General features: G+C 44.0%; 1 long non-coding RNA gene across 1 annotated transcript in view; it reads right to left on the minus strand.

The window, feature by feature from the left end:
- Nucleotides 1–360: 360 nt before the first annotated feature.
- LOC147021525 (uncharacterized) overlaps nucleotides 361–23,439 on the minus strand; it is a 40,529-nt gene continuing 17,450 nt past the window's right edge. The window contains exons 2-5 of the long non-coding RNA XR_015060824.1: nucleotides 3,137–3,235; nucleotides 2,720–2,890; nucleotides 1,455–2,285; nucleotides 361–1,318 (exon numbers count right to left, since the gene is read on the minus strand). This is a non-coding gene — a long non-coding RNA (uncharacterized LOC147021525). The remainder of the gene's footprint in view (nucleotides 1,319–1,454; nucleotides 2,286–2,719; nucleotides 2,891–3,136; nucleotides 3,236–23,439) is intronic.

A 23,439-nucleotide genomic window follows, 5' to 3' on the forward strand; every position in this document is an offset into this window, starting at 1 on the left:
GAAGAAATCTTGGGATCATTTTACTCACAGGAATTACAAAAGACAAAGATGATAAATAAGAAAAAATTGAATTATTGAAGAAAAAAAAGAATCAAATATTTGAAAAAAAATTAAAGAATTGCAAAAATCAAATCATTCAAGAAAAAAAACAACAACTACATATGAAAAAAATTCACTATATCCCTTTGTTGTCTCCACCCACACACCACACAACCCATTTATCCCCCCACCCCTCCAGTGCACCCCCACCATCATCCCACTCCTTCCCCTATCCTACCCCACCCCTCCCCTCCCCCACCCACACAAGGGGAGGGGAAGGGGTGGGATGAGGGTGAAGGCACACTTTTCCCCAATTTTATTTATTTATTTCCATTTTAGTAAATAATTAAAATCAACCCACATCCTTCCACACACCAAATCAACACACATTACTGCACACATACAAAAGCCTGCACATATAAAATCCCTCACCATCACTTCACCGCAATTTAATGTATTCCCACTTCCAAACGGCATCTCTCCATTCATGTCTATTACATAGATATACTCACTTTTAAAAATAAATGTATATAATGCATCTATATGTATAAATTCTGACCACATTAGCAACTTCAAATATTGTGGAATTGATATATTGATTGGAAACAGTGGTATTGTGTGTTGGTACAGTGTGCTCCAGGGGGCGCTCAGCTCACATGTTTGGAGCCTGTTAAGTGTTGCAAAAACATGAATTCCACATATATTATTCGCTGGAATGCAATCAAGTGAGTTTCTGAATATACTGTCTCCCTGGACAGGTGTAAGGTTTAGCAAGCTGAGTGAAAAAGTTTCTCCAGGACAAACTTGCTCATGTGTGCAACTGAATGTTGTATCATGTGTCAAGCTCATCATATTTATGCGAATCGAGCACATAAATGGATAAAGTGTCATATTTCTTGGTTGGATTGCATATTAAATGACAGAACTCTCGTAACTATGATTTAACGAGACAAAACTCTTACCTTTTACATAATTGCTTGAGCAACATATCTAAATCGACCCTTTCCCCAACTCTCAATTGAGTCATAGGCATGAATGGGTTATTCTGAAGTTCTTTACAGCAATCAATAAAGTTGAGATGAACCATTTCTTCCATCGCTGAGTCAAAGCGAGGAAGGAAAAATATTAAATTAATTTCAGGTGCAATCGTAAACCGAGCAGGATAACCAAGTAATTATGCATAAATATACTTGTATACAAATCACTCACCCATCATAGGCTCGGGAGAGGGAATGTTTGACCATAGTGCAAACTGATCTGTTTGAATGTCTTTATCGAGCTGGAAATACACACAAGTTGTTTTTACGAATGGAATTCTTACCAAAGCCATGATGAATATTAATGGAATTCATCATTTAATAGCCCCCACTACATGATAGTTTTGAATATCAGCAATTAAATAAAATCGGTCGCACCTGTCGGATGTCAGTTCTTCGAGTGGGACTGAAAACTCGGAAAAACATGAATGTTGAAAACATGTCAGTTTCTGTGTCACGGTTTTTCAAAAAGTCCTTAACCAAATCCATGAACTCACTCTGAGTTTCACGAAGAACATCAATTTCATGAATTAATTCTGCAAGGTTTTGCTGTGAAAATGAGGATATACATTACTTGATCTTCATACAACAAAGTTGTTGATATCACACTATATTTAAAAATAAATGAAACTTTCTCTTGGCATGATCGATGGCTGAATTCACTCGATTCAGTTTGAAATATGCATTAGCATAGAGCAGCGTTTCTCAACCTTTTTACCCTTGTGGAACCCTTGAAATAGTTTTCATGTCTCAGAGAACCCCTGCATAAAAATTATTATATACCATTATTAATATCTAGCTCTTTTATATTTTTATCGTAGTTCACGTGGTAAATATAATATTTTTTTCGGATACCTCGTTTAAGGAAAAAATGACCCCCTTTTTGTCAAATTTATTGGCAATGAAAAAAAAAACATACTGCTCGTTTATGAGACCTAACACTGAGGTTTTAATTACAAAAAAAACTTTTTTAAATCAAAAAAAAAAACACACCTCATGTAACTTGATCAACAAAACTTAAACAAATAAAGCTGAAGCAATAAAGGTAAACAGAAGAACTAACCTTGAGAGAGAGAGAGACTTCGCGCTAGGAAGCACAGAGAAGATAGATGGACACCGTGCATGCGTCCCGTACTTGAGTCAGTCACTCAATGATACACGAATCCGCCGCGTACAGGACGTCCACTAACCAGTGAGGGCGGTTTCACACTGGCGCCATATAGACCTCGTTAAATACATTCCCTATGGTTGTTATAATTGTAAATAATATGAGGTTGAAGCCTCTATTATAATAACCAAGGAGTTTCCAACAATATGTCGTACGTGTATAGTATAATTAAGAAAATTAAATCAAACAAAACTACTCAAAAATACATGAGCCTATTTATTAGTTTCTCGCGGAACCCCTAGTGACCTCTTGCGGAACCCTAGGGTTCTGCGGAACCCCGGTTGAGAAACACTGGCATAGAGAATATCATATTTTGATTCAAAGCCATAATTGTCCCATGAAAGTGAGTCATCCATGATAGAGATTGAGTTTTCAAACACACTGTGATGAAAAAGGAAAATACTTAATCTGTGAAATAATTAATTAAGGTACAACATACCTTTGAGTATTCATAAGTAATTCCAACATGGCTTACCTGTCGGTTGGCATTTCTTCAAAAACCACCATCACAGCAGATATGGGAGTTGATAAGTGTTTGTTAAACCTTGACCGCCATGATTTATATTGAATTGAGAGTAGGGAAGGGCTTGGATCTTTCCAGAAAATGTTGCAACACATGGTCCGAGTACTTTTCCAACTCCATGTGCTATAAGTGGGAGGGAAGGCAAGCACACCTAGTACCTCTTCCGGGTTTACACACGTTTTCCAACCAAAATGTGATAAGCCCCAGAATCTCTCAACAACGACTTTCTGTTGAAGCTGGGATGACAACGATAAACATTAAGTTGGCAAACCAACTCAGTTGCAGTCCGAAAAAAAAAAAAACAGAACCACCCACTGCCTAATTCAGTATCAGCTACTACACCACAATCCGCAGCATCACTCGACTTACATGGCTTTGGAAGTTTTTTTTGTTTTGGCAGGATTGTCAACTCCACAAGCAAGTGCCAAGGATTGTGCCTCAGGAGTTATTTTTCACAAAGGACATAAACTGCAAAGAAGGAGAGAGGGCAAACAGGTTTTTGTTTCGCTGTATCTACTCTTCCAGAGCTTATCTTCATGTGGGGATATAAAGGGAAGGAATGTCTGTTCAAATAGGGGTATAAATAGGTAAGAGAAAGAGGGTCGAGGGTGGGGTGGTCAGGGGTGAGGGGTGGGTAGTAAAATAAAGTGGGGGGGGGGAGTTTTTAATGCATAGTCAAAGCTCATGGAAGAGCTTGGTTCCAGAAACAATTTAATGCAGATAAGCTGGTGCAGAATGACTGGAAGAGGTGGGGGAGGAGAAGCAGAAATTTGTGCTGGAGGAGAGAAAAAATTCACTGTTTGTGAATGCTGTTTGTAAGAAAAAATTCACTCCTTTTTATTGATAGGGTCAAATAGCTTTTCCCTGAGTTAACATAAAGTCTATGGGGGAAATGGGATAGCCCCACAACTAACAAAATTCTCCGACTCTCATCTCTATAGTCCTCTCTTTCATTACACTGGGCAACAAAAAAAAAACTTTTCATCTGCTACTAAGGGAAATGCAGGTGTTCTTGTCTAAATCAGGGCTGCTGATTTCAAATCTGTTGTCAGAATTTAGCCAGCACGTCACGTTTTCAAAATATGCATATGTATTAATGATACCCAGCATGCTATATTCAATGCTTTATTATTGCAGATCGCCACATTGTACATCTAATATCAGTGCTTCGTAATTACTTTCACGTCATATTTAGATAACAATGATTGATCTCCATGTATAATGTATAGTATACAAACCAAGAACAGAAACAAGTTGCAGAAAAATAAGTTAATAGAACATTAGAACATGGTCGTCTTTGGAAGGGTGTAAACTTGAGAGGGAAATCTGCCCCATTGTGAGTGATTCAGAAACAACACTTCAAGTTTACATTCTTCCTTTCAATATAGTCAGCGCAGGCACTGTTCAGACGTGTTCAGAAGTGTGTGAGACACTTGCTCTTGCGCTTGTGTGTGGAATTGGTCTCCCGTTGTAGGAACCATCAGTAATCACCCATCATGTTTGGGTTGAACCGGCCTTGATATCTCGTTTCCATGACCGAAATGTCTTGGTGGAACCTTTCGCCGAGCTCATCACGTACCTCACCCAGATTAGGTGGGAATAAATCAAGATGAGAATGCAAGAAGTGCATTTTAAGAGAAATCCCACAGCCCATTCGCTGATCCGCCTTCAGCATGTTGTCCACTAATTCCGCAGACTGTTCAGCTCTATGGTTGCCAAGAAAGTTCTGCACAACAAACACAAATGCTTCCCATGCTGCAAACTCAAGTGGGTTCAGTATATTTTAGGATTCGGGATCACACATCAGTTCTCGGATCTGGGGCCCAAAGAAAATGCCTGCTCTGAGTTTAGCATCAGTTTTCTCTGCGCCAAACTTCTCTCTGAGATATTGGAAGCCATTACCGTCATGATTCAATGCCTTTACAAAGTTTTTGATAAGGGTTAGGTTGGTAAAAAATTGTAATGCCACGTGGAAAATTTTCCTTAAATATTCATAACTTGGTCAGTTTTCATCCATTTTTAATAATTTAAAGTGCATTCTAAAAGCTCTTTTTATGAGAAATAATATTCTACAACAGTTGTATTGCTATAATTGAAACAAAAAAATGATAATTTATGATCACTCAAAATCACCCATCAGGGAAAGCTACTTTAATAGGACAATATGTATAACTCAAAATCCTGATGTGCTGAGAAAATTCTGACTTCAGATTCGGAATCATTGTACTCAAATTAGTCTAGAACATATATTTCCACTCTAGTAGCAAAACTTTTGTTATCTATCGCTCCAAGGAGAAGTGAGTTCTTTCAGAAATTTTTCTGTAAGGCTCACTTGGCTGCACCTGGATGGGTTTGAGAGTTGTGGAGTGGCGGCTGAAACCCGAATGATATCCAGATTCCTACTGATGACTCCATCTTTGCTCTTTACTTCTTCGGGTTCCTTCTTGGTCTACTGTTTCATTAGATTAACAGAGAAAATCAAATGATTCTCAGTTGGATAAGTATTCAAACCTTTGCCCTAATTCACCCAAAATCACTTCAGGAGCAAATTATTTGTTTGAAAGGATATAAAATAAGTGTAATAGTTTTTCACCTGAATGTAATCAGTGGTTTAACTTAAAATTAAGCTCTCCACTTATCTAAGGAGTTTTAAGGTGCAACTTACTTGGTCAACCAACAAGGTAAACATGAAGACCAAGGAGCATTCCAAAGAAGTCAGACATAAAGTGGTTGTGAAGCATGAGTGGTTCAGAAGAGGGTTATAAGAAGATTTCAAAGTCACTCATTATTCCTTTCAATATGGTGAAAACCATAATCAAGAAGTGTAAGATGTCACATTGTCATCATTAAGAAGGTTCGGGATGTCACTGTAAATCCAACAATGACTTTGAAAGATCTGCAAGGCTCTATGTCCAAGATTGGGGTCAGTGTTCATCAATCAACAATATCCTGTTCCCGTCACAAAGCTGGCCTCAATGAACAGGTGGCAAGAAAAAAAGCCATTACTGAAACACATCTAAAAGCTCATATGGAGTTTGCAAAAAAGCATCTTAATGATACTGTAGGCATGTGGAGAAATTGTTTTGTCAGTAGACAAGAAAGCCTGGTGTTCGCTCCGTGGTTAGGGTGGTGGCTTGGGATCCTAGGGTCCTGAGTTCAAGCCCCGTCGGTCGCTGAATTAATACACCAGGGGGTTGACTCAGCCTGTCATCCTTCTGAGGTCAGCGAAATGAGTACCAGTTCCAGTGTGTGTACTGGTAGAGGGGCACTGCATCAGCGACACAGTCACGCTTCAAGAAATGATAGCTACCCCGGCAGCTAAGCTGCCATACGACCACCACACATCAGACGAGAACTTTTTGGTCTAAATCCAAAGCGTTATGTCTGGTGCAAGCCTAACACTGCAATTGCTCAGTCAACACCATCCCCACTGTCAAACATGGTGGTGGCAGCATCATGTTTTGGGGCTGCTTTTAATCAGCAGGGACTGGCAAGCTTGTTAGAATAGAAGGGACAGTGCGAAGTACAGGAGAATCCTTGATGAAAACTGGCTTGAGTCAGCCATGAATCTGAAACTGGTTAGGAGATTTACATTTCAACTGGATAGTGATCTGAAGCACAAAGCCAAAGCTACACTGGAATGGTTGAATAAGAGGAAAATAATTGTTCTTTAATGGCCCAGTCAACGTCCTGACTTGAACCCAATTGATCATTAATGGCGAGACTTGAAGACTGCAGTCCATCGACGATCCCCATCACACTTGGCAGAACTAGAGCAATTTTCACGTGAAGAATGGGCAAAGACTTCACAATTTCACTGTGAAAAGCTAGTCGAGACCGACCCAAAAAGACTCATCGCAGGGATTTGTGGAAAAGGTGCTTCTACCAAGTGTTGACCAACGGGGCCGAATACTTTTGCAATCAACAAATTTTGATTTGTACATGTTTTTTTTCAGGTATTCTTGACATGTAATCTCCTTCAACTATAACAGTTTTTTTGGTTTGATCTCTTCAGTTATTAATAAAAAACTTAATTTGGAAAAATTGTTTCTGCAAGATTTGTAATTCATCTAAATGTGCCAGAGGGTGATTACTTTTGCAGGCCACTGTACACGCACGCACGCACGCACGCACGCACGCACGCACGCACGCACGCACACACACACGCACGCACGCACGCACGCACACACACACACACACACACACACACACACTTGTGGCCAATTACATTTTTACTACGAGTCAAATTACACATGCAATTTTGACAGCCCCGCAACCTCACACGCCACTCACCGAAAGTCCCCACCCCTCCCCCTCCCCACAAAGCCTCATCCCCCTCACAACTCTGTCCCATGTTTGCTCTCCACCACCCCCCACCCCCCAAACCCAAAGTCGATCTTTATTCAATGTTCATCACACTCAGTATCTCTGCCTTGTTGTGTTCTCTTTGACGACACAATGTTAATGTTGCAACATAAGTTTGGCGTGGCAGTTCCAACCTCAGGAATTACAAAAAAAAATATTTAACTGCCTAAAAGCTTCCCATGCACACCTGAGTACAGTGACCCGTTTTCAATTAATTCCGTCCAGCGGTTCAGGAGTGCAAAGAAGCCAAACATACAAATAAAACACTTCTCAAATAATATATACAGTGCCGATATAAAGTCAACAAATCCTTTCAAAATTTTCACCTTTTTTGGCCTTATAGCCTGGCATTAAATTGCATTAAATCAGACTTTTCCCACCTAAATTTACACATCGTACCCCACAACTTCAAGTGAAAAACAAATTCTACAAATTTCAGAAAATTCATTAAAATACAAAACTAGAACATCTTGTTTGGATGTGTCCACCCCCCTTATAATATGGGGTTATTATAAATTAGCTCAGGTGTAACCAATCACCTTAAAAACCACACACCAAGTTAACTGGCCTCCACCTGTGTTAAATTGTAGTGATTATGATTATTTCAGAATAAAATCAGATGTTCCTGTTGGTTTCCTCAACTATGTGATTCAGTGCATTTCACAGCAAACACTCAACTATGAGTACCAAGGAGCTTTCAAAAGATCTCCACGATAATGTTGTGGGAAGGCACAGATTAGGGGATGGGTATAAAATATTTCAAAGCCCTTGAATATTCCTTTGAGCACAGTCAAGACAATCATTAAGAAGTCGAAGGTGCATGGTACCACCAAGACCATGCCTAGATCAGGTCATCCCTCTCCAAACTGGATGACCAAGCATGGAGGAGACTGATCAGAGAGGCCACCAGGAGGCCAATGGTAACTTTGAAAGAGCTACATGCCTTTATGGCAAAGACTGGTCATTGTGTGCATGTGACAACAATATCCAAAGCACTCCACAAGGCTGGCCTGTACAGTAGAGTGGCAAGAAGGAAGCCATTACTCAAAAAAATCCAACCTTGATTCCCATTTGAGGTTTGAAAAAAAACACTCCGGAGATTCGGAAGCCAGAAGCAAAATTGATTCGGAAGCCAGAAGACGTTTTGTATTCTTACGAAACCAAGATGGAACATTTTGGCTGAAATACAAAATGTTATCTTTGGCACAAACCCAACACAGCACATCACCCAAAGATCTCCATCCCTCATGTGAAGCATGGTAGTGGCAGAATCATGTTATAGGGATGTTTCTCATCAGCAGTGACTGGGAAATTTGTGAGGATAGGAGGGAAAATGGATGGAGCAAAATACAGAAAAATCCAAGAGGAAAACCTGCTGCCCTCTGCAAGAAAAATGAAATTGGGACAGAATTTCACCTTTCAGCAAGACAATGACCCGAAGCACACAGCCAAAGCTACACTGGTGTGGCTAAGGAATAAAAAGATAGATGTCCATGAGTGGTCCTGTCAGAGCCCCGACCTAAATATAATTTAAAATCCGTGGCATGACTTGAAGATTGGTGTCCATCAATGCTCCCCATGCAACTTCACTGAGCTTGAAGTTTTGTGCAGAATAATGGACAAATATTGCCCGATTATGGTGTGCAAAGTTCGTAGAGACCTATCTCACCAGACTCACAGCTGTAATTGCTGTCAAAGTTGCTTCCACCAAGTATTAACTCAGGGGGGTAGAGACTTATCCAACCAAGATATTCAAGTTTTGTATTTTTCATTAATTTTCTGAAATTTGTAGAATTTGTTTTTCACTTGAAAGTTGTGGGTTACGATGTGGAAATAAAGGTGGAAAAAGTTTGATTTAATGTAATTTAATTCCAAGCTGTCAGGCAACAAAATGTGAAAATTTTGAAAGGGGGATGTAGACTTTCTATAGGCACTGTATATACAGTGTATGTACTATATATTTATATATATATAATATACAGTACATACACTGTATATTGGTGTTGAGCCTGGTGTTGGTGCAGTGGTTAGGGCAGCGGCTTGGGATCCAAAAGGACCTGAGTTCAAGCCCCGTTGGGCCACTGAATTAATACACCAGGGGGTTGACTCAGCCTGTCATCCTTCCGAGGTCGGCGAAATGAGTACCAGCATACTGGGCCGGTGTATACCCCGGTTAAAATAGGTGTACCATATCCCTGTGTCGTAAGAGGCGACCAGGGTTGCGTCAGGAAGGGCATCCGGCGTAAAACATGTGCCAAATCTCTATGCGGATCATACGGATGATCCGCTGTGGCGACCCCTAACGGGAGCAGCCGAAAGAAGAAGAAGAAGATATATATATATATATATATATATATATATATATATATATATATATATATATATATATATATACAGTAGACTAGGCGTAAGTCATCACCATCGGGACCGAGAAAAAAGTGACGACTTAGAAATGTGACGACTTACGCGCATGCGAACATTCATGATGACTGTGGGGTGAAGGATGAAGTCGCGCGTGGCCTGGATACATGTGTGGGAGCCGGCTATTGTACCAAAAGGAAAACACAATCCTCGGGGCATAGGTGGGGGTGAGTTGGTGAGTTGGAAAGATCAAGCAAAGATGGAATTCATGAATCAGTTTATCAAAAGTAAAGATAATGAACAACTCTGTAAGACAACTCGTATACCATCGGTGATGGTATGGTGACAAATTACATGACACACAGTCATCGTGGTGATGATTACCACTCAATGCCTATGTGTAAGTGAGTGCGGTAATGTACAAAACAAGCCAATATAAAACCATGATCGGACTTCAACACTAAGCTCGATCGATCCTTTACTTTTCGCGAAGTAATCCGTTATGTTTGACTGCCTCACTCTTGGGCATCTGGTGCATGAAAAATGATTCAAACCGGTCATTGTATTCCATGATGTTGGCTGGGCAATCCTCCACCAAAAGACAGTATCAGCAGAATATTTGGCCGAATCGGCCGATTCGGCCGAAACCGAATATTTGGCTGAGCCGACATTTGCCGAAACCAGATGATGAGCACGTCATCGACATCTTCAAAGGACACACATTTCACGCATTTCACACTTCCCACCGGCCTCACGATCTTCTCCACTTGTCCAAATATCTTGCCCTTATTCTTCAAGATATCGTTCAATGTCTGCCATTTGATGTCCAACTTCTCAGCTATGTCTGTTTTCTTCATCAGTGGATTTGCCTTGCAAAACTGGATAATGTCTTATTTTTCTTGATAGGTTGTAGTTGTAAGCTTACGCTTAGTCGCCATTGTCCTGCCTGCAGTGTTATCAATGTGTGTACGCAGTTATAAATAGCCTATCACTGGCGGTGTACACCAATGAGCGAGCATCACGATTCCATGAAATCGGGCTTCTCACGAGGCAGCAGTTCCATGTGACGAATTAGGAGTGGTAATTTACTTGAGTTTCCATTATGTGGGAATGGACAACATCTGACGACTTAGACAAAGTGACGACTTCGAGATGACGACTTACAGAGGGATGACCCTTTATTCAAAGGGATTTCACATGAGATAAATTCGGGACTTTTTGACGCTGACGACTTAGGCGAAGTGACGAGTTACACGCTGCCGACTTACACCTTGTCTACTGTATATATGTACTAGCTGAAGTACCCGGGAATACCCGGGAAATTTGCCCTATTTTGTGCCCACTAAGCGATACTCACCGTTCGCAGCCACGCTCCCAGCCCGTCAACAGGACTCCTGCACCCCTCCAAACGGGTTTCGAGCCCACATTCGCACCAACAGCAAAGCGACCTCCATTTTTGTCAATTTGACTAACCCACTAACTCACATTACTCTGACCCCGGGGTCAATTGGATGGGAATCACTCCTCCCCCCCAATCACTCATCGCACCATGCATACCACATTCGCTCCATACACACAGGCCCGCTGGCCCTCAATCACTCCATACACCCAGGCCTGCTGGCCCTCACTCACTCCATACACACAGGCCCGCTGGCCCTCACTCACTCACATCATTTATCTTCCCTTTATCAATTGTCTCCCTAACCCCCTTTATGGCTTGCCTGGCTCTTTCATGAGCAGATCGATCAGCAGTTAGCTGTTGCCGTGCGCGTGCAGTTCGAGAATTCAAATAACAGGAGAATGTGTATGTTTAAAAAGTCAACGAATACGAACATTTTGTATTTCAAAAAACCCTAGCGTTTTTAACCATGAAGCCTTTTGTTATGATTAATATGCCGGCGCACTATTCGAAAGCCATTTTTTTTTCCTAATGGAAATTTTATTTATTTTATATATATATATATATTTTATTTTTTTTAATACATATTTTTTCATTTTTCTGGAGAGCCACTTAGCGCATCCTGGAGCTGAATGTTAGTTCTATGTGTAAAGTTTCATCAAGATCGGTTCACTGGTCTAGGAGCTTATTCGTCACAAAAAAACAGACAGACAGACACGGACAGAAGGACTGCCATTTATATAGTAGATGTATGTATATATATATATATATATATATATATATATATATATATATATATATATATATATATATATATATATATATATATATGTTGTTATGGCATCGGCACACTCGCTGGGATCACATTATGCATACTCGGACCCGTTGCCACTGCCGACCCTTATAACTCCATGGCCTAGCAGCCTGACGGGTTGTTAAGCAACCGTGGATGCCAGTTGGGATAAATAGGTCTCATAGGATCTTCTGGCCTATTACGTCGTGTTACCTGCTGGTGACATAATGACCTAAACTATAGTCCACGCCCTTAATGTGCACTAGTATCACTGCCAAGCGGAACAGAGAGTGCAGCACTGGCTAACCCATAGAGCCAATCAGTGGGGCAAAACCCCCATCTAACGATTATGAACACACTTTGCCAGACCAATGAAGGAAAAGACAACCGAGACAGATCTGAAAATGTAACAATTATTTATTTACACACACAAACAAGGCAATAATTATGAAGCATGTATTTACAAAGCAACAGCCCTCTTATTTACACAAGCAGGCAATCATCAAACAATTAATCAAGCAACAAGCATGCAAAGACATGGAAGAGCAGACTTACCCCTAATGTGTATTTCCCTCTTATACAGACTTACTATTACAATAGAGAGGCGCAGTCATGCAATCTGGAAAGAATGAGATGAGAAGAACTAAGTAGAAAGAAGCAGAGTGGAGTGTGGGGACGACTCCCCCCTTACTTCACGCAACCACGCAGTGTTACGTTGGGACAAATATTGTGAGAGTGTGGGTGGGGGGTTAGGAGTGTATGGTGCGAGTGTATATGGAGTTGTGAGACACCACGTGGTACTGCAATGCACACCCTTAGATCATGGGCCACTTGTCTCTCACCCCAGCAACACTCACTTCTGTGCCTCATATCCCAGCGCAGAGGGGTCCAGTGCAATACGCACTCTGGCAGACAATCTCTTGAACAGACAGTCTAGGATATACTTGCACCCTTTATGCATCAACATCGGCCCCCGGAGCATCGACAACAGCTCCGCGAATGCCCTTGCGTTCTGTCTCTTAAAGCCGCTTGGGCTGGGCATGGTTTCTTTACAGAGTAAACGTCACATAAGCATCCTTTGACCCGTTCCGGGTCTACTCCTTACCCATTCCGGGTACATTTCCATTGGTGTGTGTTTGATGTGGGGGCGTCGTGCAGCACCAGAAGTGGAAAATCCCACGTCATGCTATGGAGACTCCACAGGTGCCCCCGCCCCACCCTGCACCTCTTGGCATGGGTGGAGCGAGAAAGCGCCCCCGCTCCCTCCCTCATGCGCAAACATTCATCTTTACTATCTGTATGTATGAGAAGCATTGTCCTGCATAACTAATGTAGAAATGGAGGAAGCAAGAATGGGGGAAGGTAATTCAGTACTGGTCTGCAGGATTAATTGTCTACAGTGAGGGACAGATGAATAGATGGTTGGTGGTGAATAATAAAAGAGTGAAATCAGATGAACGGATGGGGGAGATGGATACAAACAAACCGAAGGAGGAGAGTAAACTGACTGCGGGGTTGAAAGAAAGACTGACAGGATGAAGGAGGGAGGGTTTGTTGAATTGAGGTTTGGTAAAGTGGATTGTTGGTGGATTGAGTAGATTCAATAGCTGGTAGACAAGGGGAAGATCACACCAAGAATCCACAGACAAACCTCAACGCATTCCCCACCCCAAACCTTTGGACAAGGGGTGAAGGTCTACTAACTACATGAACTCATGAAATAACTCATTCTGAGGAGCTCTACATGTACATAAATGCCCTTCCCCAGAGTACACTTCCAAAACCGTAACAATACATTAATATCATATGAATATGATGGCAGGGATCGAATGCCTGCTAACCTGAAGCTTTTACTTCAAAATCAACTCCCACATCGTGTCTTCCAACCCTCCCACCTTCCCTTTCCATGCAGGCCATTAGGTTTGTGGTTGGGAATGTAAATGCATTTGTGTCATAATTAATATGACGGCCAAACCAGCCCGTGGGCAAAAGGCCAAGAGGCTCAGAAGCTCGCAGCTTTAGCAGATCACACATTATCCTCGATATGATTGATGGGAATGGATCCAGAATCGTCCAACGTTTTGCTTCCAATCCTATTCATTAAACAAAATGTCCTAATTCCCCTTTATTCCAAACCTCATTGCATATCGATCACTGAACACACCTCGACAATATCACATTATGACTTGCTTTCGAAGCGCGCGCGCACGTGCGCACACACACACACACACACACACACACACACACACACACACACACACACACACACACACACACACACACACACACACACACACACACACACACACACACACACACACACACACACACACACACACACACCTTTCATAGAGCAATAGCTTATTATATACATTTGTCTGTCTCAATTAGCTTGTAAATTATTGGTATCTCTCATCACATGGCTTGAAAGAAGGTTCGCTGCAACCACCCAAAAACATGTTCTTGAAGGAACAAAGGAAAATTAAGATGCACAACGGAAGGTGGATGGAGGTTGTGTTTTCACTCCTGTCTGTTTGTCTGTTTCCTTGACTTTGAACAAGATATCACAAACAGTTGTGGACGGATTTGGACAAAACTTGGTGGACAGGTTTGGTGTGTTACAAGGGGGAATTGAATCGATTTTGGTGAAGATCGGGATCAGGATCCAGACACGAAAATTTAAAAAAAACTTCAAGTGATTCTTCACCATTGAGAGATGGGACCAACAACGACATATATTTCAAAAGGTTGTGGACGAGTTCTGACAAAACTAGGTGGATGAGGGGGTTAGGTGACGAGAACAAGCTGCTTAGATTTTGCTTCCGGTCCTGATGCAGATTTGGCTTATCAGTGGGATACAAAATGTAAACTGTTCAGCGTCGCGCAGGTATGTGCTCTGCCGAGTGTCAATGTTTTCTGGAGCCTTGAGCACCGCTACATTTGGTCATGGTGCACCTGGCTGAAGGTCGATTCAGTACATCCAAGGCAGTCTCACGGCAATGATTGCAGTGTGTGGTTTGCGTTTGCCTTCCCAGTAGTCATCAGAGTATTAATTTGGAATTTGTTCAGGGTGCCTGGGATGAATGACTTACTTTGGCGAAAGGCACAGTGAGATCTTTGACGTCTACCAACAATAGCTAGCGGATGTATACCTTGCTTAATGTCTATCCAAGGGAGGGATCCCTATGTGATGCAATGCCCTGCCTGCAAAACACTAACACAACAGTTTATTGTCAGGCTGAGTATGGAAACAAGAGGAGGCAGCTCAAAGGTTATTTGTGTATGTGTAACCTGGCCAAACTCCAAATGCCTGCCCTAAGCTACAGCACCCTGCAATAGAGGAGGGATCTGTCCAAGGTTGGTTCTCAACCACGGCAACCTTCATAACTTGTGAGCAAACCAATTTCTCTTGAAGCAGAGCACAAAGGTCATTGATTATAAACAAATAATACCATTCCTTTCATACTGCAAGGCACATAGGGCTGCCGAGACAGTTTCATTAGCAAGGAGTACAGTCCTGGACAGGTCACCACTCCAACACAGGTTACCCCAAATGGTTATTACGCCAGTAAGCTGGTACTCATTTTGCTGACCTCCAAAGGATGACACAGGCTGAGTCAACCCTACTTGGTGTTAATTCAGTGGCCTGACAGGGGCTTGAACTCAAGAACCTAGGATCTTAAGCCAGCCACCTTAACCATTAAGCCAACACCAGGCCTTTATAAATGAATACATTTGTATAATCTACCTGGATAAAACACACTGTGTATATGTGTATTTGTCTGTCCTCCTTCGTAAGGATGATCTGAGTCGGGTCTTAAAGGCCAATCTTTTAACATGACTGTGTGTTCACTATTATTTATTTTTGGGGATAAAAAACTCGAAAAACATTTCCCATAAAAGAGTAATTACATCTCTTCTATTGGTATTGTAGACGGTGACTTGCAACTGGGCCTCAAGGGCGGTGTACAGAAACATTTTAAAAATAACAATAAATACAAGGCACAGGGAGGTGAAATTTGCTGTACATGATGTGCATCATGCGCAGAGTAAAACGAGTGTTCATTTACATCTGTAGGATGTTTCATAAATAAAGAAGATTTTCGCACACCTGCCGCGAGGCCAAGATTTCAGACTTTGACATGCTCACAAGGCTGTCCCATCGAAATGAAACTTCCCAGAAGATAAAAGAATTAGGATCACATTTGTATGACATGCTCACAAGGCTGTCCCGTCGAAATGAAACTTCCCAGAAGATAAAACAATTAGGATCACATTTGTAGGGGAGAGTGGGGCAAGATGATCCCTGGGGCATGATGATCACCCCCCCCTCTCACGACTCCAATAAAGCTTGCATTGGACAGTGGCGCCACTCAACGATAGATCGATTAACTACAATTCCACTGTGGAAGGCATATGACGAGAAAAAACACTGCGGTCGTTTTTTTCCTCCTGAAAAAGAAAATTTTCGAATCATCGGTGAGTACGTATTATCTCTATGAATAAGTGGAGTAGGAATGGTATCTGTATATAGGTAGATACATAGCTTATATGCCCATATTGCGTGTATGTTTTGCCTAGCTCATTGCTGTAATTTATGAATGCCAGACGATTTTGTAAAAATGGCGGCGGTGGGGCAGGATGATCACTTGGTTGTGGGGGCAAGTTGATCAGGTGATCAGATGACAATAATGATATTATTGAAGGAGACTTTGTAATTACAAAAATAGATGGGAAAAAAGCACGATCAATTCTGTACATAGCGCGTGTAGAGGCAATCGACGACGATGGATGTGAGGGAGACTTTCTCCACAAAGTACCTTCTCATATAAACTTCGATCGACATACGTTCATCGTGGACGAGACATATTGTGGGACTTTTTCCAAGGAGGACATCGTTAAAAAAACTACCTCCACCCGAATTTTTAAAGGGAAGCCAGAGAAAATCAAAGCAACTGGTGTCAAAATTGATCTCAGTCAGTGGGAGTTGCGAATTTAGACATTAAGACTGGAACACAAAGATAAATGACATGAAAATGGACGTTCGTATCCGGTTGTGTATGGGACAATGTTTAGGAAATATTATGTTGGTATCCTAGATGGATATATATATATATATATGAATAATTATTTTCCGTTCATTAAAATTCTAACACATCGCTTATTTAGACTGTCCTCATGTTTCCTTAGGACCATGATCATCTTTCCCCATAGTGATGATCGACGTGCCCCAGGGGTGGGGCAAGTTGAGCATTTCGACCACAAATTTTGAATTGCCTTTTATAGACATCCAATGATCTCTAATATTCTCAAAATTGGGCAGTTACTTGGGGCGATAGATGGAGTAACGAATGGCAATTGAATGGTGTTTGGCTGGCAAATAATCTGACGGCAAAATGGACAAAACCAAAAAAGGAACCATCTTGCCCCACTCCCCCCTTCATGTCATGTTTTAAAATAACGTTTTTTCTTGCTATGAAACATCATATCTTCCAGTCTCCTTGAATATTTCAAATAAAATAACTCCAACCTGTCATTTTTGATGTAATGGTATTGTTACGTTTGAGGGGGGCGGTATGCATTCAAAGGGTAATTAGGATGTTAATTGTCAGGTCAGGTTCGATCTGTGACCTGCTACAGGTACCATGTAAACCTGTACTAACCTGTTCCATGGTCGGGTTGTCGGCGACTAAACCGTCTCCCCCACCAGGTTTTCTGGTGAGGAGGGTGTTTGGATATGGACACCCAGCAGGATTAAAAACAAAACCTGTCAAAGGGCGGAGGAGCTCCTTGTGAGCCAACGGCCATCCATATCTAGTGCCCAACTGTGTCTGCGGACGTCCTCCTGCAGTTGGGTTACTTCTTATTAGGAGGTTGGTGGCAGGATTTGCACTCCAGCCACCGTAAAACGCTTCATTCCGCAAAACGCAAAACGCAAAAAATCTGAAAACCCACTCCGTGGGAGTACCTCCTGTGCAGCTTCCCTTCGCAGGGCAGCTCACCGGATGATGGGATTGGGGCAAAGCCTTCGGGACCCCAATCTTTGATAGGAGGGAAACCACGGGGTAACATCCCTGGGTCAGATTGCGGGAGAGTGTGTCGGAGTGGTGCTGAGGTGTCGTCCACCAGACGGCGGTCTCCTTGGGTTAACCTGAGGCGGTCCCTTCGGGTGGGTGCCTGGAATGTCCTATCCCTAAGAGAGGATGATCACCTGTCTCTGTTATCATCTGAGCTCAAGCGTTTGGACATCGGGATTGCAGCTCTCTCTGAGGTTCGGAGACCGGATTGCGGCGAGATAATGGTGGGTGGTTACACCTACTATTGGTCTGGTCGCTCTGATGGTTACCATACCCAAGGAGTTGCTGTAGCTGTGTCCAATAAGCTGACCCCAATGATAATTGAGGTAACACCGGTCAACGAGCGTATTATGAGATTAAGGATTCGTCACTCCTTAGGTGTCATTTCCCTGGTCTCTATTTATGCTCCGACTGAGGCGAGTGATCTTACCGTGAAGGATGCATTCTACGCCACACTCGAGTCTGTGGTTGATCAGTGCCCCAGACGAGATACACTTCTAGTCTTGGGGGATTTCAATGCATCGACTGGAACTGATAGGGATGGTTATGAGGTGTGTGTTGGTCCCCATGGGTCAGGGACTATGAACCAGAATAGCACTAAGTTCCTTGACTTTGCAAGAAGTCATCGACTTAGGTGGCTGGTTCATGGTTTCAGCGCCGCAAGCTCATCGCTGGACTTGGTATTCCAACGCTGGCGGTGTGGCAAAGGAGATTGACCATGTCCTCATTGACGGTCGTTGGAGGATGATCCAGAACTGCAGGGTCTACCGGAGTGCTCAGTTCCTCAATACTGACCACAGGCTTGTTGTAGCAACTCTAAAGCTGCACCTTAAATCCTGGAGAATGGTACCATCCCAGCCTAGGCTGGATGTTGCCAAGCTCAGGGATGAGAGAGTAGCTGAGGAGTTTGCGAACAGGCTGAGTGGACACTTGGGGGGTCTGGGTGCTTTGGGGGTCCTGAAGAGTTGTGGAGCACCTTCAAGACCACCGTCCTTGATGTTGCCGGTGGATGCCTTGGAGTTCACCGCAGGGCAAAGAAGAATTTTGTCTCTCAAGGGACACTGGATACCATTGACCAGAGTCGCAGGGCCAGGCTGAATGGCAGAGCTGAGCTGTTCAGGGAGCTGAGGCGTAAAACTGTACGTGCACTGAGGGTGGACAAGGAGGCCTATGTGCGAGGAATCTGTGAGGGGTAGAGCATCACCTGTGGACAGGTGATTCTCGTCCCGCTTACAGGGGAATTCGCGCATTACGTTCATCCAAGCCCATCCTCGGAGCACTGCAGTTCGAGCAGAGAGTGGTAGGCTCTTGACAGAGGAGTCTGAAGTGAAGGCCCGCTGGGCCGGTTACTTTGAGCGGTTGTACCAGGCTGATCCCCCAGCTGTCGAGTTGGACGTCAAGGGTGTTACAATCCCTGTTGCTGACCCTCGAATCAACTGTGGTCCACCATCGCTTGTGGAAACACGGGCTGCGGTGAACCAGTTGAAACGGGGCAAAGCTCCAGGGATCTGTGGCATCCATGCTGAACTTCTCAAGGCTGGTGGAAATGCTGCACTCGCGTCGTTGCATGCAGTTTTGTGCTCTGCCTGGAACACAGGCATCATCCCAACTGACTGGAAGAGGGGCCTTGTTGTCCCTCTCTGGAAAGGGAAGGGTGATCGCCAAGACTGCAACAACTACCGAGGGGTGACGCTGCTCTCAGTGCCGGGCAAGGTCTTTGCTCGGATAATTCTTGATAGGGTTCGCCACCATCTGCTTGAGCACCAGCGTCCAGAGCAGTCAGGCTTTACACCAAAGAGGTCAACGATTGACCGTATCCTTGCTCTTCGTGTCCTCACTGAACGCAGACGAGAGTTTCGGCAGGGGCTGCTTGCAGCCTATGTTGATCTCTGTAAAGCGTTCGATTCAGTGAATCGGGATGTCCTCTGGAGGATTCTTGGTCTTCGTGGGGTGCCACCGAAACTGATCGATCTGATGTCTGAACTCTACTCTGGTACTGAGAGTGCTGTGAAGTGTGGTGGTACCGCCTCTGACTTATTTCCAGTTGTTACTGGAGTTCGTCAGGGATGTGTACTTGCCCCCACACTTTTCAGCACTTGTATGGACTGGATTTTGGGAGGATGTCGGAGAGATCAAGTTGCGGTGCATCGTTTGGCAATGTCAAGATCTCGGACCTTGATTTTGCAGATGATGCAGTCATCTTTGCGGAGACTTTAGACATCCTCTTGGGGGCCCTCGAGGTGCTGAATGAGGAGTCGGAGCCGTTGGGATTACGGATTTCTTGGGTCAAAACAAAGATCCAGGCTTTCGGTGACATCTTGGATGCTGCTGTCCTGTCTGTGTCTGTTTGTGGTGAGGATGTTGAGGTCGTGGATAGATTCACTTACCTTGGCAGTGATATTCATGTCTCCGCAGGTTGTGAGCCGGAGGTCAATAGACGTCTGGGTCGGGCCTGGGGAGTCATGGATTCACTGGATCATGGGGTGTGGCGCTGCCGGTACCTGTGCGGGAGGACGAAAGTCCGAGTCTTCAGGTCCTTGGTACTTCCAGTCTTGCTCTATGGGTGCGAGACTTGGACTTTGACCAAGGATCTGAGACGGAGACTTAATTCCTTTGGTACCAGGTCTCTTCGGAGAATCCTTGGCTATCGCTGGTCGGATTTTGTGTCCAACGAGCGGTTGCTGAGAGAGACTCGGATGAGATTTGTTACCTGCATAGTCCGTGAGCGTCAGCTGCGGCTGTATGGACATGTGGCTCGTTTTCCTGACGCTGATCCTGCTCACCAGATTCTCTCAGCGAGGGAGTCTCATGAGTGGAGGAGGCCAGTGGGCCGACCACGTGCCTCATGGTTGCAGCAGGTTGACCATCATCTCAAGGAGATGGGGATGGGCCTGGCATCTGCCTGGGGGATGGCCAGACGGAGGCCCCCGGAGTACCGGCGGAAAGTGGACGCAGCGACGCGCTGTTCTGGCACATGCTCCCATACCTGACCTGACCTGAACCATCTTGCCCCACTCCCCCCTTCATGTCATGTTTTAAAATAACGTTTTTTCTTGCTATGAAACATCATATCTTCCAGTCTCCTTGAATATTTCAAATAAAATAACTCCAACCTGTCATTTTTGATGTAATGGTATTGTTACGTTTGAGGGGGGCGGTATGCATTCAAAGGGTAATTAGGATGTTTAATTAGGTATGCCATGCTGTTAGAGTTTACCAGGATCTCGATGTAATAAGTAGCAATTCAGTGGTGATAAGTTGTCTAGTAAATGTTCATTTCTTCAAGGGGGACACGATAAATGTCACATAATTAGATAGGGACACGGGATAGGGTAAGTGTGTCTGCGTAAACCCCTTTTTGGTATTCTCTGGAGACTGGCCGTGACGTCACAGGACAGTGCAGCGGATGGCTCCGCCCCGTGATCACGATTGGCGGAAGGTGATGGCGGTGGGCCAATAAACGGCTCGATTGAAGTGACGAGGACAGAAGGATAAAAAGGTTCTGTTCGGGGTCGAAAAGGAAGAGGAAGAAGATTACAACCAAAAAGATCGTGGTTTTTTTGGTGTGGAAGCTGTGGTGGCAGAGAGCGTCCTGGTTGTTGTGCTGAATCGATCGTGTTCTTGATCGTGTCTGGGAGCCTTGCCGAGCCTCGTGCCTCGCTTTGGTTGGCTCTGGGGTTCTGCTGACTCGGAGTGCGGGGTCGGGCGGACCTGCCTCCCTCTCCTGCTCGCGGCTTGGCGCCGGAGCTGGTTCCCTGGCGGCTGTGGGCGGACTTGGGCCAGGACCAGGAGGTCGACAGCACCGCGGTTTCTCCTGCCCCCCTGACGAGAGCAAGGCCGGCTCGTCAGACGCCGATCCAGGGACAGTTGCGTCCACACCACGGTCCAGCCTGACCACCAGAAATAGCTACGTTTTGTGTGTGTGTGTGTGTGTGTGTGTGTGTGTGTGTGTGTGTGTGTGTGTGTGTGTGTGTGTGTGTGTGTGTGTGCTTGGCGCCTTAGAGGGATTGAGAACTGTATATTCATTGGAATTGTATGTGTTTTTCCCCACACCCGATCCCACACCATCCCGTCGAATCGCCCCGGATCCCTCTTCTTGCCGAGTCTTGTTATTTCTGGTAATAGTAAAAAACGAATAAACATCATCAACTCAGTGAAAAGTGACTCGTGCCACCTTCCTCGTCCCGTTTGCGGTTGAGCGCTTAGAACCGCCATGTTTGGGTTATAAATAAATAAACCGCCTCCATCGTTTCGGCTCATTCTACGTTGGCGGGACTGTTCAAGTCCCGTGGACGTCACAGTATTTTATCCTAGTTTTCTTTCATACTTCTCAGTGTTGCTAGTTTCTGGTAAGTGAAATGTCATGTATCAATTTGCTCTCAGAAAACATACAAGTATTGCTGCATTGAATCAAAATGTATGTTGAAATTGTCATTTTGTGACATTTTTCATGATCCTTTCCACGATCCTCTGCAACGAGGAAGAACAGCCTCAATGCCCGAGTCATCCTGTTCTCTGCTGTATTGGTGTTGTCTTCTGCTTCCTCAGTGGATCCGAATCTCATGTGCATGAAACCATAGCCATCCCATGATGGATGCAAAAAACGATCCACCTAGCCAAGCCATGTATATTGGGAAGCAAAGACATTGTCACAACCTCTGCCCATATGTCTTTTTTCCCCAAGTGATGCAATGGAATGCTTTTGACAAGGTGACCCATATGACCTTCAGTAACCTGGGGGTGGGGGAACAAAGCAGAGAGAGAGAGAGAGAGAGAGAGAGAGAGAGAGAGAGAGAGAGAGAGAGAGAGAGAGAGAGAGAGAGAGAGAGAGAGAGAGAGAGAGAGAGAGAGAGAGAGAGAGAGAGAGAGAGAGAGAGAGAGAGAGAGAGAGAGAGAGAGAGAGAGAGAGAGAGAGAGAGAGAGAGAGAGAGAGAGAGAGAGAGAGAGAGAGAGAGAGAGAGAGAGAGAGAGAGAGAGAGAGAGAGAGAGAGAGAGAGAGAGAGAGAGAGAGAGAGAGAGAGAGAGAGAGAGAGAGAGAGAGAGAGAGAGAGAGAGAGAGAGAGAGAGAGAGAGAGAGAGAGAGAGAGAGAGAGAGAGAGAGAGAGAGAGAGAGAGAGAGAGAGAGAGAGAGAGAGAGAGAGAGAGAGAGAGAGAGAGAGAGAGAGAGAGAGAGAGAGAGAGAGAGAGAGAGAGAGAGAGAGAGAGAGAGAGAGAGCGCAAATAGTGTAAGATCAGAAAAGAGGTGGAAGAAGACAAAGCGGCCACCGACTTGTCTGCGATAGTGAAGTGATAGGCCCATAGACTCAGCTTCATGGTGGGAGATTCCGATAATCTTAAAGGCCTTGGTTTCCAGTGTCAAGCTAAGCAAACTGTGAGGCAGGAGAATCAGCACTCTATCAAGCGGTGGATGAAGGCCTTGTAGGTGGATAAGAGTACAGGTGTGCCAAGGAAGGACTTTGTACGATGGAGGATACTCAGTCGGCGACTGCCTTTTGCTTTGTACTTATTCTGGTTCTTTCTAATGACTCCAATGCAGTATTTGGTCTACCATTTGATTGTTTGCAACATATCCTGATGCTGTGTGGCATGTGCTTCCTTGCTGACAGACTTCTGATAGCTTGTACCTGTTGCTGCACTTGAGCCTGGGGAGTAACTGCTGAAATCGGTCTATCCGGCT

Source organism: Eptatretus burgeri, chromosome 8 (genome assembly GCF_056783735.1).
Source record: "Eptatretus burgeri isolate ZD-2024b chromosome 8, Ebu_testis_v1, whole genome shotgun sequence".
NCBI classification, from domain to species: domain Eukaryota; kingdom Metazoa; phylum Chordata; class Myxini; order Myxiniformes; family Myxinidae; genus Eptatretus; species Eptatretus burgeri.